The sequence below is a fragment of the Notamacropus eugenii genome, chromosome 6 (genome assembly GCF_028372415.1).
Source record: "Notamacropus eugenii isolate mMacEug1 chromosome 6, mMacEug1.pri_v2, whole genome shotgun sequence".
Taxonomy (NCBI): domain Eukaryota; kingdom Metazoa; phylum Chordata; class Mammalia; order Diprotodontia; family Macropodidae; genus Notamacropus; species Notamacropus eugenii.
The window spans coordinates 133,334,078-133,361,511 of record NC_092877.1 but is presented as its reverse complement, the minus strand read 5'-3'; positions in this window follow the sequence as shown (position 1 = coordinate 133,361,511).

Here is a 27,434-nt window from a genome sequence, read left to right as displayed (position 1 = left end):
CTAGCATAATCTATTTAGTGACTATATTTTACTTCCTTTAGTTTGTGAAGAATCCAGAATTTGGACTTGAATATTTACTATTTTCTTTCTGCTAAAATACATACTCTAAGGAAGAGATTATGCATGCAGAAAGTGTGCGGGCGGGCTGAAAATAACAAATGATACATGGAGCCTGGCCTAATGTGGTTTTACTGGAGTAGAAACAGTGGTAATAAATCACCTGCCAATGTTGATAATAAAATACTGCATCGGCCTCCATCAGCCACAAGAGAAAGGTTAAATGTTATTTCTCACAATAACCATGTGGTCTTCATAGCTGACACCTTCAATATTAAAGCCTATCATTATTTTCTGTAAAAAGCATTTGATCTTTATTCCTAATGGAATATTCTTTAGAAAGCACCGAGTTTGCAAACCTCTAATATCCTTGAAATCCCTTCATTCATTTTATGGCTATTGTAGCATACAAAAAATGGTCTTCCACTTGGGTGGGAAGAGGGCTCGTTATGTAGTGGGAAGCTTGGGAAAGTAGAAACTCACTCTGGTCAACTGTAAGTAACCTTTTAATGATTTATTTCATAGGAACTCAGCTTTAGCAGAGGCTTCAGAAATTGGAAATATTATCCCTGAATGAGCTCAGTGATTTATTTTCTTGTTCATTTATTAAATCAAACCCACTATTTTTGCTCAGCTTGTATCCCTTGTACCTTTACCTCAATGACAGACTTCATTCTCAGACCTATTCACCTTGGGCTACTTTGTCCAGAGTTTTTTTTTTTTTTTAACCTTTATTTTTAATTAACCAGTAGCTTGGAAAAGAATTAAAATGGTCTTAGATATTCTTCAAGGAGAACTGAAGTTTAGTGGGAGTAGAAAGGCAGATGCATATGAGTATGTGAAAACCATGATATTATATAGCTGCCTCAGTCAAAATGGAAGCATAAGATGGACTTCTCTATTTCTGACAATGTTGCCAATCTCAATCATCTAAGCTGAAAATCTTGGCGTTCTCTCTTATGTCTAATTCATTACTTAGTCATGTTGATTTTTCCTATTAAGTGTTTCTTGTACGTGTCCCATTCCTTCCTTTTTATTACCAGTACTGTGACAACCCAGTTCTATATCTGAGTTACTGTAACTACCTCATGACTAGACTCTTTCTCTATAACAGTATCCTCAAGTGCTCCCATAAACATCTTAAAACACCCATGGACTAAGTAGTGTGCAAATGAAAGCAAAAAGTAACAAAGAGGCCTCATCTCTCTTCTATTGTCTCCAGGATGAAGTATAAATATTTCAATTCAGATTTTCCAGACTTTAAGCCCAACAGTCTATCCATGGGTAGTCCTCACCTTCAAGTTATGAAATTTATGCCTTTCTACAAGTCATTTATAAAAATGTTATACTGGACAAGACCAATAATAAATTCCTGAGGCACTTCAAAGCAATTATTCTAAATTGATATGAAACCATTAATATACCTAATATTTGGATCCAGCCATTCATCCTATTCTGCATCTACCTAATAATTCTATCTTCTAGCTAAAATCTCACCATTATTTTGCACAAGAATGGAATTGGAAACTTTAACAAACATTTTGTTAAAATCCAGTTGTCTATAAATATAGTTGATTGTGATTCAGTTCTAAAACCCCAGATTGTGTGGGTTCTAATCTGCATTTTAGCTGTAGTTGGACATTTGTAGTCATTAAAAGATTTTTTTTTTATTTCTCCAGGTCTCAGTTTCCTGACCTGTAAAATGAATCCAGAGTCCCATGAAGACCTGAATTTGAATCTAAATTAAAACACAAAACAAAACAAAACAGAACTCCTTCAAAATTAGAAATCTGACCAATTATCAAACCTTAACATTTCACACAAAAAAATACCAAGGAAAACTTAAAGAACTTAATTTGTACTGAATAATAGCCACCCTTCCCAATTTTATTTGCATTTTAATTTTACTTTTTTCTGAGTTTTTGTGTTGTTATCAATTGAAAAGTTTCTCAAGATCATAGCTACACTATCATTTTTTTCACTTCATCTTCTGACAAAGTACGCAATGTGGGAATATTTATCAGACTGTCTCCAGAAAACATCAATGAGCAGAATTTTTAAAGTTCTTTGGAAGATTTACCATTTTGTATTGCTTGCATGACTGTTAATAGTGAATGCTATGTTATTTCATTTTCCTTAATGTCTAGCCATAAACACAAATGTTGATGTACTCAGAGAAATTATCATTTTCTATTACATAATAACACATTATTAATTAGAATCTAGGCTTTTTATTTCCCCATTCAGGGACCAGCCCTGAATGAACCCTGACCAGTTAGTCAGCCAGGCTCTGAAGGACATGACTAAGAGAGGAGATGTCCTAATCCTCCATCTTGGACAGGACCCCATCCAATTAGCAGACCTTACTTTTGTTCAGAATTTAAACAGAATATAATCAAGGTGACTTCTTGCCCTTAGGGAATAAGCCCATGTTTTTGCATCCCTCCATTAGAGTTGGGGATATTTCAGCCCATGAATAAGAGAACAAACCAGAATACCATGGCTGGGAATGGATTGCTCTGTCCAGATTGCTGGAGGTGTCTGAGTCTCAGAATCAAGCCCTGTTCTCAGCAGCAGGAGCTGAAGACTTTTAACCCACTTCCTCATTCAAATGTCCATTGGTCAGGGTTGATTTCTTCTGCTGAAGCATTCTCTTTCAAAAAAAAAAAAATAAGGCATTCAGTGTCTCTATTAGGTGTTTTGAGTAATCAGGAAAAATCACTGACCATCAAGTAAATGATTATTTGCTAGCCTAATTAGTAAATTGATTATTAATTACCAAGAAACTCTGTCTCATGTTTTTCATTCATCACAGTACCCACTGTAATTGTAGAACACTGTACAATATTTTACACAATTCTTTAATACACTAATATAAATTCGTTATTCAGTTGTATCAGTTGTGTCCAAATCTCTGTGGCCCTATTTGGGGTTTTCTTGGCAAAGATACTAGAAGGGTTTGCCATTTTCTTCTCCAACTCATTTTATAGTTGAGAAAATTGAAGCAAGCCAGGTTAAGTGACTTGTCCAGGGTCACAAAATTAGCAGATGTCTGAGGCCAGATTTAAACTCAGATCTTCTTGACTCCAGGCCCATCTTTTTAGCCACCAAACTACCTAGCTGCCCTTCTTATGTAAAATGCAAATTTAGTTATTTCTACTCATTTATTCCAACTCCAACCCTAAATCATGTAAACCAAAAGAAAAAAAAATTCCTTATTTCTCTATTCTTTCTGTCACGTGAACAAAGGGGCCACTGTAGATTACAACACTATATATTAATATGTGCGTGTATATATATATGTATATATATGTATATATATACATATATATACATACATATATATATATACATACATATATATATATATATATATATATATATATATATATATATATATATATATATATATATATATATATATATATATATATATATATATATATACAGTAGAAGGAATGCTAAACCTGGAGTTAGGAAGACTGGAGTTCAAATTTATCCTAAGGTGCTTACTGGCTAGATGACCCTGGGCAAATGTATAATTGGGGTAATAATAGCACCTGCATCCCAGGGTTGTGAGGATTAAATGAGGTAGTATTTGTACACTGCTTAGTAAAGTGTTTGGTACAAAGTAGACTTAAATCATATACATATATTCACATATGGCTGTGTATACATGAGTGTGTGTGTATTCCTTCACACATATATACATATACCCACATGCACACATAGACACAGACATATATACCCACATAGGCATCTCTATAATACATGCAGACATAGATGAACACATATTGCCCAAGTTACACTCCTTAGGCTAAAGAACTCTTGCTTTAGGTTCTTGTACTCTGCTACCTATCAGATATTCTCATTTCAATTTACTTTAGCAACTAGTACTGATCAATTATTATGTATTCTATTAATTCAAAAGAATATATGATCTCTTTTGCACCCCTTGATCCTTCTGGGAAGGTATAGATAGAGATGATTTCATATAATTATTGAATAGAGAAGAATTTCAGACACCTGGTCCAACCAATAATGTAAAAGGAATAAACAAGAAAGGAAAATAAAATTAAAAAAAAGATAAATAGCAAGAAAACCAGCACTTTGACTAATGCTCATCGAGACACTGAAAATCTCTTAGAACTAAAATCAACTATTCTATATTTAGACAACTTTCATGAAGAATTAATTGTGTTTTATGTCAATCCCAAATCATGCTTTTTGTAGCTTTGACCCATACTCCTGGTTCTGATCTCTGGAGCTAAGCAAAACAACTTTGATGCACTTGGCAGTCTCTCAAGTGCCAAAAGACAATGATCATTTCCCTAGCCCCACAATCCCACATAATCTGAGTCTTCTCCAGACTAAACACTCACAGTTCCTTCAACCATATGTCTAAGGAGACATATTTCTCCTTAAGATATACATGTGATTGCTGTCTAAAAATAAAGACAACTTAGCTCATGTGTGCCATGGATCTGGGATCTGTTCTACCAGTCATTTTCTTTCTTAGTTCCAAGAGACATATTAGACTAAAATTATATCTAGCAACTATGTTCCTAGTATTATTAGTTGGACTAGGAGTATGATTCTTTGAGACTCAGGATTAATGTGAATCTCCCTGATGTCTCCCAAGTTGATGAGCAATGTTTAACTTACTGTTGTCTGCTTAGTTTCCTCTTACCAGATGCTAATTTTAAAAAAAGACTATTAGGAATAACTTGTATACCTCTAACAAATTAAGCCAAAAGCCAAAATTATTGAAGTCAATTGCTACTTTAAAAAATACACAATAGTTAAATTTCTGTAAGCTGGGAGTTGCTAAAATCATTGTTTTCCCCATTTTCAGCCCTCATCCCAACAAGATATAGAATGATCTCACTAAAAGGAGCAAGCTCTTAGTATTCTTTACAAATTAAGGTGCTGGAAGTCAGGAAACATATTATAGGAGGAAGGTGTTCTTCATGGGTCAATGGCCCCTGGGAGATCTCTCATAAGCCATTCAAAGATGCCTAAAACATCATTATTTCTTGACTTCTACCTAGGAAGCGTTTGTTCCATATGTAGTTAGGCAGTGTTATCTTCACAAGTACCTCAGACAATAAAGAGTTGTGGCTCCCTTTGTACATGTAGTAACTGAATCTCAGGGCTATCCCTCAAAATAAACAACTCAACCACTGTGGATAGAAGTGTTGCATGTAGAAAGAACTCTAGGCCTTTTACTGTCATGGTGTCTCTTATGGACGTTCCTCTATTTAATAATGTCCTGACTAAACTGTGGTGCCCATAATTAAATACAACACTCCCATAGGATCTGATAAAGGTAGAACAGAGGATTAAATCTTTTTTTCATTTGTGGGAGCTATGATTCTTTTAAGTTACTCCAAAGAAGCACTTATTGGTTGGCTGCTACATTGTATTGCTGATTAATTTTTTATCTAATCAATTAAACTGTTTGTCTGTGTCTCCATTATCATATAGATATAAAGTAGATGTTTTGAACCAGAGTGGGACTTTATGTGGTAGGTGGCATGAGCTACATGAACACTTGGTGGCACTGTTTAAGCAATAACAACTCAAATTCATAGTTTCATCGTCTTTCTGCATCCTATAGTGCTGACAGCTAATTAACTAATTAATTAGCAAACTAGAGTATGTAGTATGTATTATTTAGCCATGATTGGCACTCAATTCAATACATCTCACTAGCTTTAAAAAGCTATCCATCACACATGATCAGGCTTTCCCCAGGGGTTGCCCCATCTTCAATAAGAGCAAGAGACTGCTAGGAGTCCCAGCTATCAGACCATTTAATTCCCTTATTTAACAAATAAAACAAAACAAAAGTGCAGGTATATAACAAAGCAATAACTATCAAATATTCGAACAGTATATTTTTGTGTTTATTTTTATTTTTTAGCTTAAAAACCTTTATAAAGAAGTGATATGAAATCTAGGCTTTAAAGATATCTGGCTAAAAATATACCTAAAATTATTTTGAAGCGTAACATAAATTATTCTAAACAAACAAAAACCAAAAAGTTCTGGGGCTTTCTCAAAGACTATAAAATGTAAAAATTGAACGACTTTAGCCCCACCAACTTTCTTCTGTCTGCTTCTACCACATGATAAATGATGGAAAAAAAGTAACAGAAATATTTTAGCACTTTGGAATTCACCAACTGTTCATGCAGTCTAAAGAAACTGGGGAAATGCCAAGGTCTGGACTCACCTTTAGCTCTATCTAATTAGGTCTAGGAGTTTTGTGACAGATGCCAATTCTGTTCAGATTTACTCAGGTCTGCTTGATTTTAGTTTCACCTAAAGTTGAAGGATAAAAGTTATATGTAACAAACCCTGGACTGCACGTAGGACAAGATTATAGATGGCCTTGAGCATAAGGAACATCACATTCTTTATTGAGTCAACAGGTAAATTTATTTATTTCTAAGAAGGAAGCAATTCCATCATACTAGTATATTAGAAAAATTCAATTGGCAAGCCTTTGAACATTGAAATTGAGGGGAGAAAATAGAGACTAGGATATTAGGAGAGAAGTAAATATAAAAAAAAGTAAATAATGACATGAACTGGCATGGTCACATTGAAAGTAACAAGTATGAAATATATGTAATGGACATTGCAGACATTAAGGGGAAGTTGAGGTAGAGTTGGGCATTGGGAAAAGTCATCAATAACTCTGAGATTTTGAACCTGAGGAAGTAGGAGGATTTTGGGTCCATTATTACTAACAAAGAAATTAAGAAACATAAATACTGAAAGAGGAAAATAATGATTTCAGTTTTAGACATGTTGGGTGTAAGGACACAGTAGGAAATAGAGAGAGGGATATCAAGCAGACAGTTGGAAATGTGAAAATGTAGCTTAGGGGAGACATCAAAGCTTGAAATATTTTAAGGCTTGTGGAATCTCAAGAAAGTTGTTAATTGAACCAGTGGAAGTAGATGAGATCACCAAAGCAGAGAAAGAACAAACAGTTTTTTGACTTAAGATCAAGACATGGGGGATATCCACACTTAAAGGCAGTAAGACAATGATGAATCAGAGGAGACACATGCAAAAAAAAAAAGCATAATAAGAGGGACAGGAGAAGCAAGAAAAGCTAAATCAAAAAAGAAAAAGTAAAGGGAGGAGAAAGTACCAAGCAGGGGACGATGAATGACTTCAAAAAGGATGCTGCAGAAAGATCAAAGAGGATGTATACTGAGAAGAGGCAGCATGGTAGAAAGATGAATGTTGATTGTTGAGTCAAATATCTTGGAATGGAATCCTGACTTTCATGCTTGTCACCTTAGGCAATCAAGTTCACCATTCTGGGTTGTAGTTTCCTTATTGTAAAATAAGGAGTTTAGAATGAATGATATTTACAGTCTCCTTTTGGCTTTAAATCCTCTGAACTTTGATGAATATTTATATGGAGTTGAGGAAATGTGAAGTAAAATGGGGGTAATCAGAGGGTAATATGTCCTTAGGACTGAGGTCTGATCAGAGACTAAAAGAAGGCTTTATAAGACTCATTGAGTGGCAGTTAAAAAAGCAACATAGGGTGGGTATAGGCGAAATGGCAAAGAAACCACAAAAACATAGGTGAACTCTCTCAACATTCCCCTCTAAGCAACAATAATTTTGAAATTTATCATTTATTATTAGGATATTTTATCTGAGTTCCAGATTTGTTCCCTCTTCCTACCTCTTCCTTACCCACTGTGAAGACAAGAAATGTAATAGTAATTATATATGTGAAATCATGGAAAACATTTCCATATTAGTCATGTTGCAAAAAAAAAAAAAAGAATAGGAAAAATAAAGTTAAAAAATTATTTCTTAATTGGAATTCAGATTCAATCAGTTCTTTCTCTGGAGGTGGATAGTATTTTTCACCGTAAGTTCATCCGAATTGTTCTGAATCATTTATCAATCAGAATAGCAAATTATACAGTTAATTACATTAAATAAAAAAGCTCTTGCACAAAGAAAATCAATGCAGCCAAAATTAGAAAAAAGTAGGAAATTCAAAAAGAAATTTATAGGAAATTTCTCTGATTAAGACCTCATTCTTCAGTTATAAAGAGAATTGATTCTAAATCATGTAAAGCTAGAAAAAATAATAACAAAATTCATCTGGAAGAAGAAAAGATAAAAAATATGAAAGAAATCAAGGACAATAAATTGTGAAGGAATGTGGCTTAGTAGTACCAGATCATAAATTATATTACCAGGTAGTAATCATCAAAACAATCTATTACTGTCTAAGAAAAAAACATGGTGAATCAGTGGAATGGACTAAGTACATAAAATGTAGTAGTAAGTGATCATAATTATCTAGGGTTTTACAAAACCAGCACTGCAGGTTTTTGGGTTAAGAACTCCCCATTTGACAAAAGTAGCTGAGAAAAGTGGAAAGCAGTTGGGCAGAAATTAGATATAAACCAGCATTTTTCTACATATTCCAAGATAAGGTCAAAATAGGCATATGATTTAGGCATAAAAGATAATAGCAAAAGCAAATTGGGATAGTATGGAAAACTTACCCACCGGATCTATATGTCAGGGAAGAATTTGTGACTGAATGATAGAGAACATTAAGGAGAGTAAAATACTTTTAATTACATTAAATTAAAAAGTTCTTGCACAAACAAACCAATGCAGCCAAAATTAAAGGGAAAATAAGAAATTGGGTAAAAATTATTATATCAGTTTTCTCTGATAATAGCATAATTTCTGAAAATTACATATATGTGCACTTGCATGTGTGTATGTATGCGTCTGTGTGTCTGTCTCTCTGTGTATGTATTTATATACATGTATATGTATTGGCATGTAAGAATCATTCCTTAGTTGATAAATGGCCAAAAGGCATGAACAGAAAATTTTCAAATGAAAAAATCAAAGCTATCTATACTCATAGGAAAAAAATGCTCTAATAACTATTGATCACAGAAATGCAAATTAAAACAACTATGAGATATCAACTCAAACCTATTCGATAGAGTACTATGCCAGAAAAAGAAAATGATAAATGTTGAAATATTGGGACAGTAATGCATTCTTTGTGGTGTTATGAATTAGTACAGCTATTCTGGAGAACAATTTGGAACTATGTCCAAGGAGTCGCAAAACTTCACATACACTTTAACTCAACAGTACTACTACTAGGTCTGTATAATAAAGAGATCAGGTTGTGTCCATCCTTTGTTTTCAAAGAGGACCATGACATCAGAGAAATGATGATATGACTTTGCACTTGACTTTGTTTTGAGTGAGGGAGGGCTATGCAGTCTCACTTTCTCCTCCAGAAGCATCTGTATCCAGTAACCAGATATTCATCAGGATGACTAGAGATCATCTAGGATGCAATGGGAGACCTAGGCCTTTTAGGCTAAGGCCTCTTTAGGCACTCGCTTAAAGTGAGGTAATACCTATTCAGTGAATAGACCTCTTTAAAAAGCAGTCAGGAGGCTGACTCCTTTAATAGAAAAGAAAAAAAAATAAGCAAATCACATTGGGAAGGGCAGTCCCAGGGTTATTGTTCAGAAAGAGAAACTGTTACTATTGACATTCACTCTAAGCCAGATGGTCCAAAACCAGCCATTGAGTGGCGATTGGGCAGGTAACCATTGTTGTTAAATCCATGGGCTTCATAGTCAATGGGATCAAAGGTTTTAGGGGAGACAAGAAGGAAGGAAGAAAGGAAGGAAGGAAGGAAGGAAGGAAGGAAGGAAGGAAGGAAGGAAGGAAGGAAGGAAGGAAGGAAGGAAGGAAGGAAGGAAAAAAGAAAAGAAAGGCAAGGCAAGGTAAGGAAAGGCAAGGAAAGGGAACATGGAAAAAGAGAAAAAAATCTATATGTGCAAAAATATTGATAGCCATTGTTTTTCTCTGGTGGTAAGGAATTGAAAATTGAAGCAATTCCCATCAGTTCGAAATTGGGTAAACAAATTGTACATTATGATTGTGGTGGAATACTATTGTGCTATAAGAAATGATGAGTAGAATGGTTTCAGAAAGAAAAAACCCTAGGAAAATTTATGAACTGATGCAAAGTAAAGTGAGCAGACCCAGGAGAACACAGTACACAGTAAGAGCTGTATTGCAAGGATGCTCAACTGTGAATGGCTTAGCTTTCCTCAGCAATAATTCCAGGATAATTTCGAGGGACTTATGATGAAAAAATGGTATCCACCTTCAGGAGAGAAATGATAAACTGTGAATCAAGATTGAAGTACACATTTTTTTTTTTTACTTTCTTGATTTTTCTTGGTTTTTTTTTTTTTTTGCAATATAGCTATATTTTTCATGATTTCTCATGTATAATGGGTAACACATTTTTTGTCTTCTCAGTGGGTAGGTAAGGAGAGGGATAGTGGGAGAGATTTTTTTTAGATGAATGTTTAAAATAAATAATAAATATTTTTAAGTTTCATGGTTTGTAGGCAATTGAGAAAAAAGACTCTAGCTTGGACTTCTCAAGATAAAACTCACTTCTGTGGAACAAACGCTTTATGATCAGCTATGAATCTCAGGGGCCAAAGTCCCCAAAATAGATGCCATCATGAACTAGCAAATCTAGCTACCTCTTTTCTTTTATGGTGTAAGACATAAGTTGTTATATTTCAAATATGATCATTGGTTATAGGATTTGGGGAAGGAAGGAATCCTAGATATCATCTAATCCAACCCACAAATGACAAATTGTATGAGTCTACCTGGCCTTGAAAGCTTCTGATACTATGTAATGAAACCTTGAAATTGAAGAAAGTTTGATGATCGGAAATAACATCTTGTCCTTTGCTAGGACTCTATGAAGATGTAAATTTGATTTCTCATTTCAAGTACTTAAAGAAACTTCCTTCTGACTGAATAATATTGGCATGTGTAATATACATTATTTCTCAGACTATATTTGCATTTACAATTTAAGAAAATTAAATATAATTCTGAGCATTCACTTAGACATTTATACTGTTTAAAATCCACTTGTCCCTTGTTAGTCCTTTAGTAGGAGGCTTTTTGAAAAGGAGTTGGTGTCGAACTACTAGCATAAATCTGTGACTTTACTAAATTTTGAATTTTCCAGTGGTTTTGAAACTAGTCTAAATTTGATGAGTAACTCACCTTTACCTCATAGTCTTAGAAACCTAGAAAGATGCCTGTGGCCTGAAAGGAGGAGAGAATTGTCTATGTTCCATAGTGTCAGAGGCAAGACTCAAGCCTAGGGATTCCTAGCTCTCTCTGTCTCTGTCTCTGTCTCTCTGTCTCTCTCTCGCTCTCTCTCTCCCCTGCCAACTTCTTTCTCCCATTATCGCTGACTCTCTGTCTTTCTCTCTGTCTCTTCTCTCTGTCTCTGTTTCTTTCTCCTCTCCAACTGCTTAGTTAAACATGAAAAGTGATTGAGAAATTGACTCTAACCTATCTTTTTAGCTTTATCTTATGCTATCCTCCCCCACTACCAAAGTGAATTATTTGCTAATCCGTCAAACACATCTCATGTATGTCTTCACTTATTTTGCTTTCTATTAATTGAATTAGCATTTCCCCTTTCACATTTCTTCTAATTGATTTTCTACTAATCCTTCAGAATCCACTTCATATGCCACTTCCTCCAAGAATTCTTCCCTAATCCCTTATCTAGAAGTTATTTCTCCTACATCTGATGCCATGGTGCTTCATATTTCTCAAATGTTCAACCTATTTAAAATTTTATTTTAATTCTCTGAGTACATGTCTGATCTCCTCCTACCATACTTTATGTTCCTTAACAGACAGCATGCTGTCATATATGCATCACATCAGTTTCTCCCAAAAGGATATAAAATTCATCAGGGCTATTTATCACCTTACCACAGTACCTGTCACAAAGTGAGTACTTAAAAATAATAATAATATATTCTTAAATATTTATAGAATGTTGGATAAAAAACAAAATAATGTTTGAAAAGAAAATTTGAAAGCACAGTGAAACATTTGTTATAATGGAAAATTAGCTAACAATAAATCAAAATATGAAATACGTTACATTTTTTATAGATTTTAAGTATCTCTTCAGTGTACATCACCAGAAATTATATATTTCTCAAGCTAATTTTGTCTTTTAAAAATTGAATGTACCACTCTGGAAATTCACTTGACAAAATAAATCTGGTATTTTTGTTTATTTTATGAATCAGATGTGTTACTTGGAAAATGCTGAGAGGCCTTTCTTGGTATTTTCTGAACACAGCATTTCCTGTCCCTATGCTTTAAACAAAACCTTTTGCAGCTAGCATCCAGAAATCCAATATTCTGAGTCAGGCAAGAAAACAGTTGCAAGCCCTGATCTCCAAATGTGGTAACAATATATATTTTTGCTAACTCTTTTGCTTTTAATTCCACAGCACTTTCAGTGTCTTTGTGTTCATGACAAGCTTTTGCCAACATTAGTGCACAGAGAAGTTTGGTTTAAAAGACTGTTTAAAGTTTCTTATTACAAGATATTTATTGTTTATTGCTTCAGAAAAGCTATATGTGAGAATTCGTAAGCAAACATCTTCATATAAAAATCAAATGCATAGTCAAGGGAGCTGTCCAACTATTGTCACTGATGTCTTTTAAATCCCCTGTCCTTTCTCTTGTTTTTACGTAGTTTATTATGAATCAAATTAATTTTTAGAGTTGAAGAGTAATACTTTGTATTTCAGAGATTTGAGGGTTATGAGGAAAACTACATTTTGTTGTGGTTGTTGTTGAGTCATGCCCAACCCTTGAAAACTTAACACAAAATAATGGCTTTAAAAATTTACATATCCGTAAACTTAGGGAGTCATCCTTACCTTTCAGCAAGTGATGCAGTCCTTCTTACCTAAAGAATCCCTAATTTCCTTTAAAGCATAGTTCAGGAGACCTTTCCTGAAACCCCATACCCCAACCCAAAGATGCTAGTGTTATGAATTCTTCAAAATTTCTTTGTGCATAAACTTATGCACCTATTTGAATAAAAGTGACCTGTAGATGCAGATAGATGTTTGTCCAACTTATCTTGATTGAAGCAAGTTTCTTATCTTAGGTCCTAACTGAGGCATAGGTCTCCCAGAGTCTTGAATTCTGACAATGCGCTCTGGATGGATGAATCCATGGAGCTGTTAAGACTAAGTTCTCTGATGGAGAACAATGTGAGCCAATTTCCCTGATGGTGAGAAATGTATCATTTAAATATTGCCTCTGGGGTTGAACAAACTAAGTAGGAAAATTGTAGAGATGCAACTCTAAGATATTATTCCAAATTGAGAAATAAACTTTGGTCCATGATGTGATGTGATGAAATGGAGTAATGGTGGTAGCTTTCCAAAAATTAGGAGAAGAGATGTGCTGAATCAAGGAAGATGGAGATTTACAGGGGAAGATCTGACACTGTTGTCTAACCAGGGAATGATGGTAGGTCCAAGAAAAAGTTCAAGGACATCACTGACCTAGGTTGTTAAGGTATCTGAGAGAAATGAAAAATTTTGTTTTTGGAATTTTCAGAGTATATGACCTTGAGATAATTATTTCTCAAAAGTTCTATGATCTGATGATCCCATAAGTGTTAAGTTGCATTCCAGGTCCAAATTCTGTTATTAAAAGCAATGGATATTTTTATTCAACATGTTAAAGAAAAAAGTTATATGATATATTTACAGCTAGTGGAAACAGATAGTAAAATAAGCATGGGATGTTCAAACAAGGGAAAGGTACTTCAGTAATCTATCAACATTCTCATACCAGGGTTATGACTGACACATCCAGAGTACAGCTCACCAAGGAATGAATCAGATGTATGCTCATGCCAGTTTGCACCATCTCATGAATGCTGATTGTTATATTTTCTTTTTTTAATGAATTTGTTTATTTATTTTAGTTTTCAACATTCATTTCCACAATATTTTGAGTCCCAAATTTTCTCCCCATCTCTCTCCTCTGACCACCCCAAGACAGTTTGCATTCTGATTACCCCTTCCCCCAATCTTCCTGTCTATCACACAGCTCTCTTCCATTATCCCCATCTCCTCTATTTTTTTATAGGGCAAGATAGATTTCTATACCCCATTATCAGTATTACTTATTTCCCAGTTGTATGTAAAAACAGCTTTTAACATTTATTTTTAAAACTTTGAGTTCCAACATTCTCCCTTCCTCCCTCCCCATCCATGCAAAAGACTTCCATAGAAGTCAGGTTGTAAAAGATTAACTATATTTCCCTCTATCCTATCATACCCCCAATTAACTCTCTTCTCTCTTTTGCCCCTATCCGTCTTAAAAAGTGTTTACTTCTAATTAACCCCTCCTGCCATTTATCTTCCCTTCTATCATTTCCCCCCACACTCTGGTTATCCTCTTTTCCATTACTTTCCTGTAGTGTAAGATAGAATTTCTTAGTAATTTGAGCATGCATATCATTCCCTCCTCAAACAAAATATGATGAGAGTAAGGTTCACTTTTTCCTCTCATCTCCCCGCCCCTTCCCCTTCATTGAATAAGCTTTTTGCTTGCCTCTTTTATGTGAGAGATAATTTGCTACATTCCATTTCTCCCTTTCTCCTCCCAGTATGTTTCTCTCTCACCCCTTAGTTTTATTTGTTTAGATATCATCCCTTCCTATTCAACTCACCCTGTACCCTCCATCGATTTGAATGTAATCCCTCTAACTACCCTAATACTGAGAAATGTCTCAAGAGTTACAAATATGATCTTTCCATGTAGGAATGCAAACAGTTCAGTTTTAGTAGGTTCCTTATGATTTCTCTTTCCTGTTTGCCTTTTCATGCTTCTCTTGATTCTTGTGTTTGAAAATCAACTTCTCTATTCAGCTCTTGTCTTTCCATCAAGAATGCTTGAAAGTCCTGTATTTCATTGAACGACCAATCTTTCCCCTGAAGTATCATGCTCAGTTTTGATGAACAGGTGATTCTTGGTTTGAATCCTAGCTCCTTTTACCTCTGGAATATCATATTCCAGGTACTATGATCTCCTAATGTAGAAGCTGTTAGATCTTGTGTTATCTTGATTGTATTTCCGCAAAACTAAAATTCATTCCTTCTGACTGGTTTTAATATTTTCTCTTTGAACTGGGAACTCTGGATTTTGGCAACAATATTCCTAGGAGTTTTTTTTTTTTTTCTGAGATCTCTTTCAGGAGGCAATTGGTGGATTCTTTCAATATCCATTTTACTCTCTGGTTCTAGAATATCAGGGCAGTTTTCCTTGATTATTCTTGAAAGATAATGTCTAGGCTCTCTTTTTGATCATGACTTTCATATAGTCCAATAATTTTTTAATTGTCTCCCTTGGATCTATTTTACAAGTCACTTGTTTTTCCAAAAAGATATTTCACATTATCTGCTATTTTTTTTTCATTCCTGTGGTTTTGTCTTCATAATTTCTTGATTTTTCATAAAGTCATTAGCTTCCATTGGCTCCACTCTAATCTTTAAGGAATTATTTTTTCCAGTGAGCTTTTGGAACTCCTTTTCTATCTGGCCAATTCTGAGTTTTAGAGTACTGTTCTCCTCATTGACTTTCTGGATCTCTTTCATCATTCAGGTTAGTCTATTTTTTAAAGTGTTATTTTCTTCAATTTTTTGACAGGCTCCTCTAGCTAGCAGTTCACTCATTTTTCATAATTTTTCTTGCATCACTATCATTTTTCTTCCCAAGTTTTGCTCTACTTCTCTCACTTGATTTTCAAAACCCTTTTTGAGCTCTTCCATAGCCTGAGATCAATTCATATTTTTCTTGGAGGTTTTGGATGGAAGGTATTTGTCTTTGTTGTCTTCTGTTTGCATGTTGTGGTCTTCCTTGTCACCAAAGCATGAATCTATAGTGATCCTTTTTCTGGTTTTTGATCATTTCCCCAGCCATTTACTTGACCTTTTGAGATCTTTACAAAAGTAGTCCTCTGCTTCTAGTAGGGGTGGGGGATGTACTGTCAGCTGCTCAACCCTCTCCACAATCTGGAGTCAGAGCTCCAGAAACAGTGGCTGCAGCTTCCCTTGATCCTACTGTGGCTCCCCCTCTGTAACCCTAGAGCTGGAGATTGACCACTCAGCTCTCTCACACCTGATCCCACAGGTGTTTTCACTGACCTTTCAATTTGTCCTCAGCATTTTGGTGTGGTGGATTCTGGAAATCACCACAGGTGCCAGATTCATTCCCCCCAAGGCCTGATCTCTGTGCCAGTGCATCCCACACTGAGCAGAGCTCTGTTTCCAGCATGGCATGAAAGACACTTCCCCGAAGCCTTCCAGGCTGTCTTGGACAGGAGATTTGCTTCACTCCTTTATTCTGTGGGTTCTAAAGTTCCAGAATTTGTTTAGAGCAATTTTTGACAAGTATTTGGTTGGGCTTGGGGGGATAAGAGTAGCAATTCTGTGCTGTGACTCAGCCATGTTGCTGATTGTCAGATGTTCAGTGGAATATTTGTACCTTTTCATTGTGTAGGCTTAACAAATAAGAGATAAAATGCTAATGGGGTGAATTATATTTAAAATTATGTTGTGTGTTTATTGTTATTATTATTATTATTATTATTATTATTATGGAGAGATGATTGCTGAAATTTACTAGAAAATTCCTGGAATACATATCAACACAGTTAATTAGCAAGAGCCTTAGACAAAGGCCTTAAGATCACAGCAGTTAGGAGAGAATCCAATATGGTCTCAGATTTTTCATGCCATTTTTATTCTATTCTTCAAGGAAGCTGAGGAAACTCTATCATCAAGTCAGCTCTAGGTACCTTATAGGGAGGATAATAGCCCACTCTTATTGATATGATTGTATTTTGACCTCTAAGGTCATAATTAGGGAAGCTAATCAATCAATTAGGTTTCTGGAGGTTGGACAGGGCAGAAAGAATGGGATTCCAAGTTATGGTTAGATTCTTGAAAATTTCTTGGACAGGGAAATAATAGGTCAGATAAAAGTGTTTTATCAAGTATAAAAACATTTATATTGCACACAAGTTCAGCCTTTTATAGCGTTTTTCCTAAAGAGAATTCTATGTCTTTAACTATGTCAACACATAGCAAATTAGAGTGAGTAGGAAGCTTGAGTTGAAATATATTGGGGTCAGCATCATAACACTAAGGAAAAAATAGAGTACAGTTTGTGGATGACCTTGAAGTCTGTGCTAAGGAATTTTTATTTGATTCCTTTGCTACTGAAGAGACACTGAAGCTTCCTGAATAGAGGAATAATAGATAAAAGTGATATTTAATATTTATCTGACAAATTCCATATTTTAAATGAAAAATAGAATCACATTCTGGAAGGAACTTCAAGTGACCATCCATTGCCTTTGAGTGAAAGAACCATGGATAAGAAACCAAAGGAAGGATGATTGAGTAACTTGCCCAAAGTAATTGTGTTCCTTCTAACCTGACCACAGAGAAGTGTTCAAAATGTGGAATAGTCAAAAATCTTTTAAGATGTTGGTTGATGTGTAGTATGCAACACCACAAGAACATTTGGGAAAAAGAAAAGACATCAGAATTTGTCTGTAGATAAGAGGTTAATGATGGGTCAAGCAACACAGAATCCAGAAATAAAAAGAGAAAAAAGAGCATGCCTATGGGCCAGAGTTCAAGGAAAGAATGTAATTTAGAGGAATTGTCAATTGCTGGAGCAGTAAATCAATGAGAGGAAATGAGGAAGATCTGGAAAAGAGTTTGGAAAGTTTAACCTCAAAGACTGCAGAGTCACAGAATCCAAGAGTTAGAAGGACTTCAAAAGTCATGCAGTATAACCTGTAGTTGAAGAGAAACTCCCACTGCAATCTCTGCATGCCACTTAATCCCATTCAATTTGTGTGGAATCTGAAGGTCTTTAAACTAGAATGGAAGGGTCTACCTTAGAAGATATAGTCGAACCTCAGTATGCTAATTTAATTCGTTCCGAGATTCTGTTTGTCATGTGATTTGTTCGTATTGCAAAGCAAATTTTCTGATAAGAAAAACATTGTAAAGTTAGATGATCAGTGGCACATCCCAAAAATATTCATATGAAAATAATTGTTTATAATTTTAAATAAGTTTTTTGTCCCTGAATCTGAAATACAATAGCAATGATTAGTACACAATATAAACCGAAAATAAAATAAATTAACCAGCACTTTACTTTCACCTGAGAAGAGTCGTGGCTGGCATGATGGAGATGAGAGGGAGGAGAAGGAGGAAGTGTTATTGATTGGAAGGAAAATCTCCTTCTATGAGAACATCAGGGATTTCCATGTTGGGAGTGTTTTCTCTTATGCTGCTTTCACTAAAAGTAAGAAGAACTCTACTGTCTTTACTTTTTTCATTTTTTAGAATCGCTTTCATATTTTGATTCACTGATTTTTTTTCCTTTAAATTCACTTCTGACTAGGAATCTATCTAATGACACTTGATTTTGAAGTTTTTTTCAGAATGTCATGGAAATATATTATTGCATTATCATTTAAAATATTCATGGCTATCACTGCTACAGTCTTATTTGGGTGATGTTTTTCAATAAAATTTTGATGTTCATACTGCAAATTTTTGTTCATCCTGTAAGACAAATTTTGAGAAAAATTTTTCCTTGTCCAGTGAAGCATATAGAAACCAGGTTATTCATAAACTGAGGTTTTATTATTATTGATTCTCCCTCATTGAAGGCCCTCAAAGTGAAAGAAGGCTGACTACTAACAGAATGTTGGAATGGGGATTCTTTTGTGGGCATGGAGTGTGCTAGTGGATGAGATTTTCCAACTCTGAAGTTCTGTGATTCTTGGAATGTGGTAGAGTTAGCCCTGACTTCTAGAAGAGCTGCAAATATAGGCAGTGCCATATGAATAGGAGGCAGCTGTGTTAGTGCCAGCCACTTGAGACAGTTACTGGGTCTCATGGTGATGGGTAGAAAAGTGGCTCCATTTTCTCATTTTTCTAAACTATTCCATCTACTATCCCACTGTGTATACTTGGCAATCTCTTCAATTTTCATAACTATATGCACCTGCAACATGCTTTCTTTTGAAATTCAGGATGTATGCACAACTTGCAAATATCTACTTTGACTAAGAAAATATGATTTGAAGAATGTGGAAGTGAAAAAATAAAGGTCCCCTATATATTCATCTTATATCATTTCATTAAATCCAACAAACTTTAATGAATCACCTATTAGATAGAAAACACTAAGTGAGGAAGATAGAGTCCCTTCCCTACAACCTTTAATCAAATAAAACTTTCCATCACTTTACCCAGTACCATATCTAATTAAACTATCATCTCAAAAAGAAAGTATTCTGAAATCTTGTTAGATTGACAGCTGTAATATACTTATTGCATGTATAATATACTTTAATATCCTTATTATATGCATGTAATATACTAAAAATATACTTATGCACACATGTAAATATATGATGTAAATATATGTGTTATTTGGTATAACTCTATAAGTTGTGGTTTACTCTTTGTGATCTCATGGACAATATTGTACATGGGGTTTTCTTGGCAAAAATTCTGGAGGGGCTGGTCATTTCCTTCTCCAGTGCATTAAGGTAAACAGAGGTTAAGTATCTTGCCTAGGGTCATACATCTAATAAGTGTCCAAGGCTGGATTTGAACTCAGATCTTCCTGACTCTAAGTCCATTACTCTATCCACTGAACACATGTGTGTGTGTTTGGGTACCATTCAAATTTTTTCATACTGTGCTATTCTTGCTGTTGTCTCTCAATAAATCCAACATGGAAAATCTACATAATGAGCTAGACTTTTCTAATGAAGGACTTGGGCTATCCATGAAGCAGGATGATGCATCTGAATGACTGGTTTGGTCCCTTCTAAAGGACGGTGTATTATTAAATATAGTCTACAAATATGACTAGAACTTCCAACTTAAAGGATAATAGTACATCAGCACAGATAAGTCTGACTAATTGTTCTGAATAATTTTAAGTAGTAGAAACTATTTTTGTTATGTTGTAATGGGGCTAATTTACACATAGCGGATTGAAAGTTGGGTGTAGTATGTGTTGAATATTGTGATGTTAAATTTAGCCTAACAGTGGCTAGAGGGCTGATTAAGAGTTGAGACAACCTGAGAGGTATGTCCTGTCTCTAACACGTACTAACTTTGTGAACATGAACAAGTTTTTCTACCTTTCAACATTTTAGGCAGTTGTTTTAGTTTACAAATTGCAGAACAACTGACATTTTGAATTGGTATGGGGAATTTACTCATCTGGAGCTCCCTGTCACAAAGTGAAAGAAATCATGAGTCTGAAAGAAAGACTTTCCTCCTGTCTTTTTTGGAAATCATCAGTTTGGGATTCTGCTATTTCTCCCTTGGACAAAAAGCAAATGCAAGTATATTTCTCTCTCTCTCTCTCTCTCTCTCTCTCTCTCTCTCTCTCTCTCTCTCTCTCTCTCTCTCTCTCTCTCTCTCTCTCTCTCTCTCTCCTGACCCCCACCATCACTGGCATTGGCACATAGTAGGAGGAACATGTGCTTAAGCAGGAGATTCCATCATGTCCAAGTCATTGAACACAATTTTGAGATACAGGTGCTTCTAGTACTGGAGGTAACTTCATGAATTCAAGAGGAGTTCTTAAGTCAGTGCTGGCAGCCCAGGAGTAGGTTGTGCTTCCCACAATTTTACCATTTCAAACAGGAAATTACAGTGGGAGGGATAGAATATGCTTTCATGTTCCAAGTATATATCTGTATTTTTGTATTTTAAGCACGTGTTTCGTGATAGACAAATTAATAGCTACCCTGCATCCCAGGGTGGGATGGAGCCAGATTGAACCAGTCAGTTAATTGTTAACTTCTTAGTGTGAGCATTTACACTTCAGAAATGGGCAAATGGTACAATTCACAGTTTGCTATATTTTTTTTTATTTCTAGACTTCTTAAAATAGTGTTAATAATGTTGATTAAACACACTCATATGCATATATACATATGTACACATAAACATATATATATGTGTGTGTGTATATATATAAAACATATATATTCTGGCTCAGAGAGACAGTTAAACATTTACCACCATACACCTTGCTATACTTGGTATTTAATTTGTACATTGAGGATGTTTTTCTAAAAGGCATCCAGTTAATCCCTCTTGGGGAGCCTCTAGACATGATTCATTAAACTGTATTTTAGTCATTTTTCTCAAAATTTTATTCTAGGGTGAGGACACAGCAATTCAGAAAGAATAAAAAAGCTGACTCCACTTTTCTGAATCAGGCTTCCAAAATCAGCACTGAATCTGGTTCGTGTAATTCCAGAACGAGAGCCATTTTTTCTAGGGGGTCCCCCTTCCTCTTGCAAATTATATTTGCCTGCCTACTATCTGCCTACCTATTCAATTTCAACTGCATTACTGCTTAGACTTTCATACTATTACTCTCTTCTTTTCTTCTGATGCAGGCTCATTTTGTGACCTAATTCACAGAAGCTAGAAAAATGGGTCCAAAAGCTATAACTTAACATTATTGGAGAAATTTATGAGTGTAATTTGAGCCAACATAAAAGGGCACTTGTTGCTTGAAAAAAATTAAAATGAAAGATGAAATTTCTAATTCATGGAGGAAAATAGTTCAGCCAAGGAGAACCAGAGCTATAAATTTGTTAACTGTCAATCATTTGGAAAACAAACGATTAGCTTTATAACAAAAAGTCAATCATTGCAGCATAAACCATTGATTTAGCGTCTGATTTCTAGTCTGGTCTATTTAAAGAGCTGATAAATCTGATCCTCATAAAATAGCTGTGTGGTTTATAATGCATCTTCAGAACTTCTAAATTCTCAGGTGACAGAGCCAGGTCTGGCAGAGTGTGATTGCAGGATATGTGTAAATCTCCTCTGGACACAGGCACTTTCTTTCCCTTAGCTGTCTTTTTAATTAGGTGAAAATTAAGCAGTATAATGTGGGACACACCGCATTTAAATTCTGCTTGATTCTTTCTCTTCCAATTCGATAGAGCACAAGTTTACAGCATGGTGAGTCAGAGAAAAGTTCTGTCTCCTTTGTTTCTGCCTCTGTGCTCAATACAAACTAAAACATTTGTGATTTGATTTTTGGTGACTTATTCCTAACTGACAATTTTCTTCATGCCTCTAAATGATTCAGATAAATATTGATATATCTTGCAGCTATTCAAGACTGGTCTGGACATTTCAAATATCCTCAAATACCTTTTTGAAATGATAGATTAATAGGGCTTCCACTACTAAAACATAAGTGCCCTTAAAGTACTATAGAGAAGTTGATAGGCTCATAGGATCATAGACTTTGTATTGAATGGGGCCTCAGAGCTCATCAACAAAAGCTCTCCTGTTTCTATGAGGAAAGGCCACATTTGAATTTCCTTATTTCTGCCATCTCTTGATACTTCTGAATTTTCAACTGAATCATTAAAAAAGTCAAGAAGATATGTAGACAGAAGAAAAGAAGAGAGCACCAAATGACAAATTGAATTCTGGAACAGAACACATACATATATAAAGCCAAGGGAAAACATGATATTTTCTCAATGAAATAATAATAATAATAATAATAATAATAATAATAATAATAATAATAATAATAATAATAATAATAATAATAATAACACTGATTATAAAAGAAGGGCTTGGGCTTAATGTCCTCTAGTGTCCCTTCCACTATATATGTGATCTTCATTTTCTGCTCTAGCTTCTTTACCTTCTTACTGAAGCACATTCTTTTTATTTTTGTTTAATCCCAAAGTTATTTTACATTGTTAATCTTTTTCTTTTTTTCTGTAGCAGACAAGCTGACTTATTTCCTAACTCTACACTAGGCATTCACCTACTGTTTCTATCTCTTTGCTAAAGTCTTCCCTCAAAGCTGGAGTATATTTCCTTCTTACCTCCGATTCTCAGAAGCCTTAGATACCTTCAAAAATCCACTCAAGAAACATTTTTTATATCAAGAGTTTCCTGGTACTCATGGTTAGTTATGCATTCTCCTTACTCTAAATAGCTGGTATTTACTTCTGTCTATACATATTTTATCTCCATAGTAAAACGTGAGGACAGGTTGTGTTTTTCCTTTTATCTTTATACACTTTCTCTTGCAAATTAATAGATGCTTAGTAAATAATAAATGTAGGCTCCAGTTGCAACAGCAAAAGAGGTATCAAAACAGATGTCTTAGATGCTTATACAATCATGTGATTTAGAGTTGGAAAGGACATTGAAGGTCATTTGGCTGAAATTTTGTTTAAAAAAATTTTAGTACTCTTTTTTCTGTCAATTAGTCATTTTTATAAATTAAAGCTCCATGTAACAAAGGAAAAACAAAGTAAACAAAAACATAGCAGCTAAATCAAGTAATATGTGCATAGTTTGCCCTTACAATCTCTCTGCCAAGAAATTGATATGAATCATTATCAGCTGTCAACAACCATTATATTTGTTCAATTACTCCGCGTCCTGTTTCCTTTTAGTATCTGTTTCGTGGATATTGTCATATTTATAGTGTATGTGGCTTTTTATCAATTCTGTTTGTGTTATTCCATATCAACTCATATGAATCTCAACATGTTTCTCTCTAAAAGCTTCATATCCATTTCTCAATGCAAATGATATTCCTTAGTTTTTTTTTTTTTCAGTCATTTCTTTCATCAATGGGCACTTCCTTTGCAAAAATCCCATAATTATTATGGAAGATGAAGCTGGGGGATGAATTGGTGAAGTGCCCCACTGAAGCCCATATAGTGAATGATGGAGCTGGGATACAAAACCAGGAATTCAGATTCTCTATTATCTTTCCCTGTCTTAGTAGAAGGCAAGCTCCTTGTGGATAGTTATTTTTTTCCCTTGTACTTGATACCTTAGCATTTAGCATAATGTCTTGCACAGAGTAGGTACTTGATGACTGCTTGTGGGAATGGTTTTGACTTCAACACGTGATTTGCTGCTATTTAAATCAGAGATGTCTACATGTTTTTTAATAATTCAATAAAATCATTGAGAAAACATACATTACAAACAAAACAGGTGAAGTAGCACAAAGGACCTAAATACAAAGAATGCTCCCATGGTATAAATATCCAGCTCCATTTCATTTAGTTAGATTGCTGTTTCTCTTCTTGAACAGTGGTAATTGCTACACAATTGATAAAAAGATAAATCTCAGGTGACTGGACCGTAGGACTCTGAACATAAATCATCCTTTCCCTCTGATAGATATTAACCTCTATGTTGACTTAAATGGAACTCTCATTGATTTTAATTGGTTTGGAGTTGTATTAAGATAATTGGTTCATCCACTGCTATGATTTTGCACTCTGCCTGTTTGGATTCATTTTAAATCCATTTGGGGTGTTGAAATCGGGTTATGCTAACCGAATTATATTGACCATCTCTATTAATTAAACGAGGTGGGGATATACAGTTTATCATATTACAAACTCTTAGAAATGATCAAATTTGACCAAAGACAATGAGTTTGACTTAAATGGATATTAAAGATGAATTTCAACTAAAGAAAGTCAAATAAAATAAATATATGAATAGTTTTAATGAAATTTTAAACAGGGACACAACATCAGTTGGTTTCCATTGAAAGATATAAGAACCTCCCTAAGGAGAGAAAAACCCAACTCAAGCCTGAGTCCAGGGTGTTCTAGAGCCAATTTGAGCAAACTTGGGAGGGTTGATTGTTAAATTTTCAGTGTGAATAGTTACAATCCAGAAATCAGCAAACACTATGAATAGTTTACTGGTTTATTGTATTGTTGATTTTGTAGGCTGAAGAAAGTAATGAAGGAAATTTAACAATGTAAATTACATTTTAGTATCTTCCATATACATTTTTTTCAGACACAGTTGTTAAGTATTTATTAGTCCACCCTTACCTGATTCCTCAGTTAAATTAATTTTGGTCATTTCAAAACTCTCCAAACTATGTAAAGGTTTCATTAAAAGAAAAAGTGTAAGTTAATAGTATTAAGATAAAAAATAATTCTAAAATCATTAACAAAGGGAATATAAATTTAAATAACTGAAATTTAAGCTCACACCAAGAAAACTGATTTAAAAAAGTGAAAAAGAAGGAGAAATGAGCAATGCTAGTATGACTTCTGGAAGACAGGGGTAAAATATCTATCAGAACCCCATCCTCCCAGTAACAGCAGAAAGCACCAGAATGGGATGATCATGAAAAGTCTCATGGAGAGGTGATATGTGTACTACGCTTTGAACAAAATAGTGATACTAAGAAATGACTAAAATCAATTCAGAAAAGAGAAAAAAAAGGTAGATGAAAAGGAGGTTGTTTCAGGAATAATTAGTCTTGTTGTTCACCATTGGTCTCCAGAAGCGAAATGGTGAAGTGGATAGGAAGAAACTAGGAAGACATATTTCTGAGTTAGAATCTGGCCTCAGACACTTACTAGCTGTGTGACCCTGGACAAATCACTTAACAGTTTGCCTCAGTTCCTCATCTGTGAAATGAGCTAGAGAAGGAAATGGCAAACTACTCCAGGATTTCTTTCAAGATAACCCCAGATGAGGTCATAGATAGTTGGACATGACTGAAACAACTGAAAGACAACAGAATAGTCTCTAATTTATTAGACTTCCTTATCCCTCAATTTATAATACACATAATTTAGTTTGTCATATTATTTTGGTGGTTACTCTATCAAATCATGAATTCATGCCTTCTCATTCAGTAGAATGGTTCTATATATCCTCCTTTTTATCCTTCCAATTTGAGATTTGGGGTTTAAAAATACACATGGATATTCTATAAAGGTATTGGAAGAAGCAATGAAATATATTTTAAAAAAAAACATGTTTTCTTGGTTCTGCTAATTTTTTCTTATTTTGTGCAAGTCTCTCCATGTTTTTCTAAAATCAGTGAGATGAGCATTTCTTTTAGTACTCCCTTATAATAATATTCTCTAACTTGTTCACCTTTTCATCAAATGATGAACATGCCTCCAATTTACAATTCTTTGCCACTACAAAGAGAGCTTCTACAAACATTTTAGAACATATAAGTTATTTTCTTTTTTCCCTAATTATCTTTAGAAATAAACCAAGTAGAGGCATTGCTGGGTCAAAGGGTATAAGTAGTTTAATAAATCTTTGCACATAATTCTAGATTGCTCCCCAAACTGATTGGATCATTTTGCAATTCCACAAACAATGAATTAATGTGCTTATTTTTCCACATTCTTACCAACATTTGTCACTATCCCCTTCTATCATTTTAATCAATCAGACAGGTGTAAAGTGATATGTCAAGGTTGTTTTAATCTTCATTTCTGAAATCAATAGTGATTTAGAACATTTTTATATGACTAAATTGTTTTGATTTCATCTTCAGAAAATTGCTTGTTCATATCCTTTGACTAAGTATTAATTGAGGAATGACTCATATCTTACAGATTTGACAAAGTTCTTTTTATATTTTAGATATGAGCCATTTTTATAATAAATTGTCTATACATCACACCCCTTCCTGAAAAAAAAAATTAAAAGAAATCTGCTTTCCTTCTGACTTTGGCTATATTTGATTTACTTCTACAAAACCTTTTTAATTAATGTAAGAAAGACTATCAGTTTTACAACTAACTTTGCTTTCTGTCTCTTCTTTATCCATAAATTATTCACCTATCCATAAGTCTGATAGGCAATATGCTCCATTAAGTACAAGTCATGTCATCATTTCTCTGATGTCACGGTCCTCTTCAAAAATGAAGGAAGAACACAACCTGTGAGTAGACTGAGCTTTCTGAATGTAGACCTAGATAGCTGGGTAAATCAGCTCATCTTCTTTCTCAACCTAGCCCTCTCCCCTTCCTTTTTCTCTGCAAAAGAAGGTACATTTTGATCTCCAAAAGCTGCCCAGTTAACTTGGGTTACATTGGCTAGATTTATTTCTTTCTCTCTTCCTTCCTTCCTTCACTTCTTTCTTTCTTTCTTTCTTTCTTTCTTTCTTTCTTTCTTTCTTTCTTTCTTTCTTTCTTCCTTTCTTCCTTCCTTCCTTCCTTCCTTCCTTCCTTCCTTCCTTCCTTTCTTCCTTTCTTCCTTTCTTCCTTTCTTCCTTTCTTCCTTTCTTCCTTTCTTCCTTTCTTTCTTTCTTTCTTTCTTTCTTTCTTTCTTTCTTTCTTTCTTTCTTTCTTTCTTTCTTTCTTTCTTTCTTTCTTTCTTTCTTTCTTTCTTTCTTTCTTTCTTTCTTTCTTTCTTTCTTTCTTTCCTTCCCTAAAACCTTAGACTCAGTGTGCTCTGAAGCTCAAGGACTCAACAAGGGTTCCCTGCTCAATCTCCATTCAATGTCTGTTTTTGGACCCTCTTTTCTTAGGGTGAATTACAATAGTAACAGTTTCT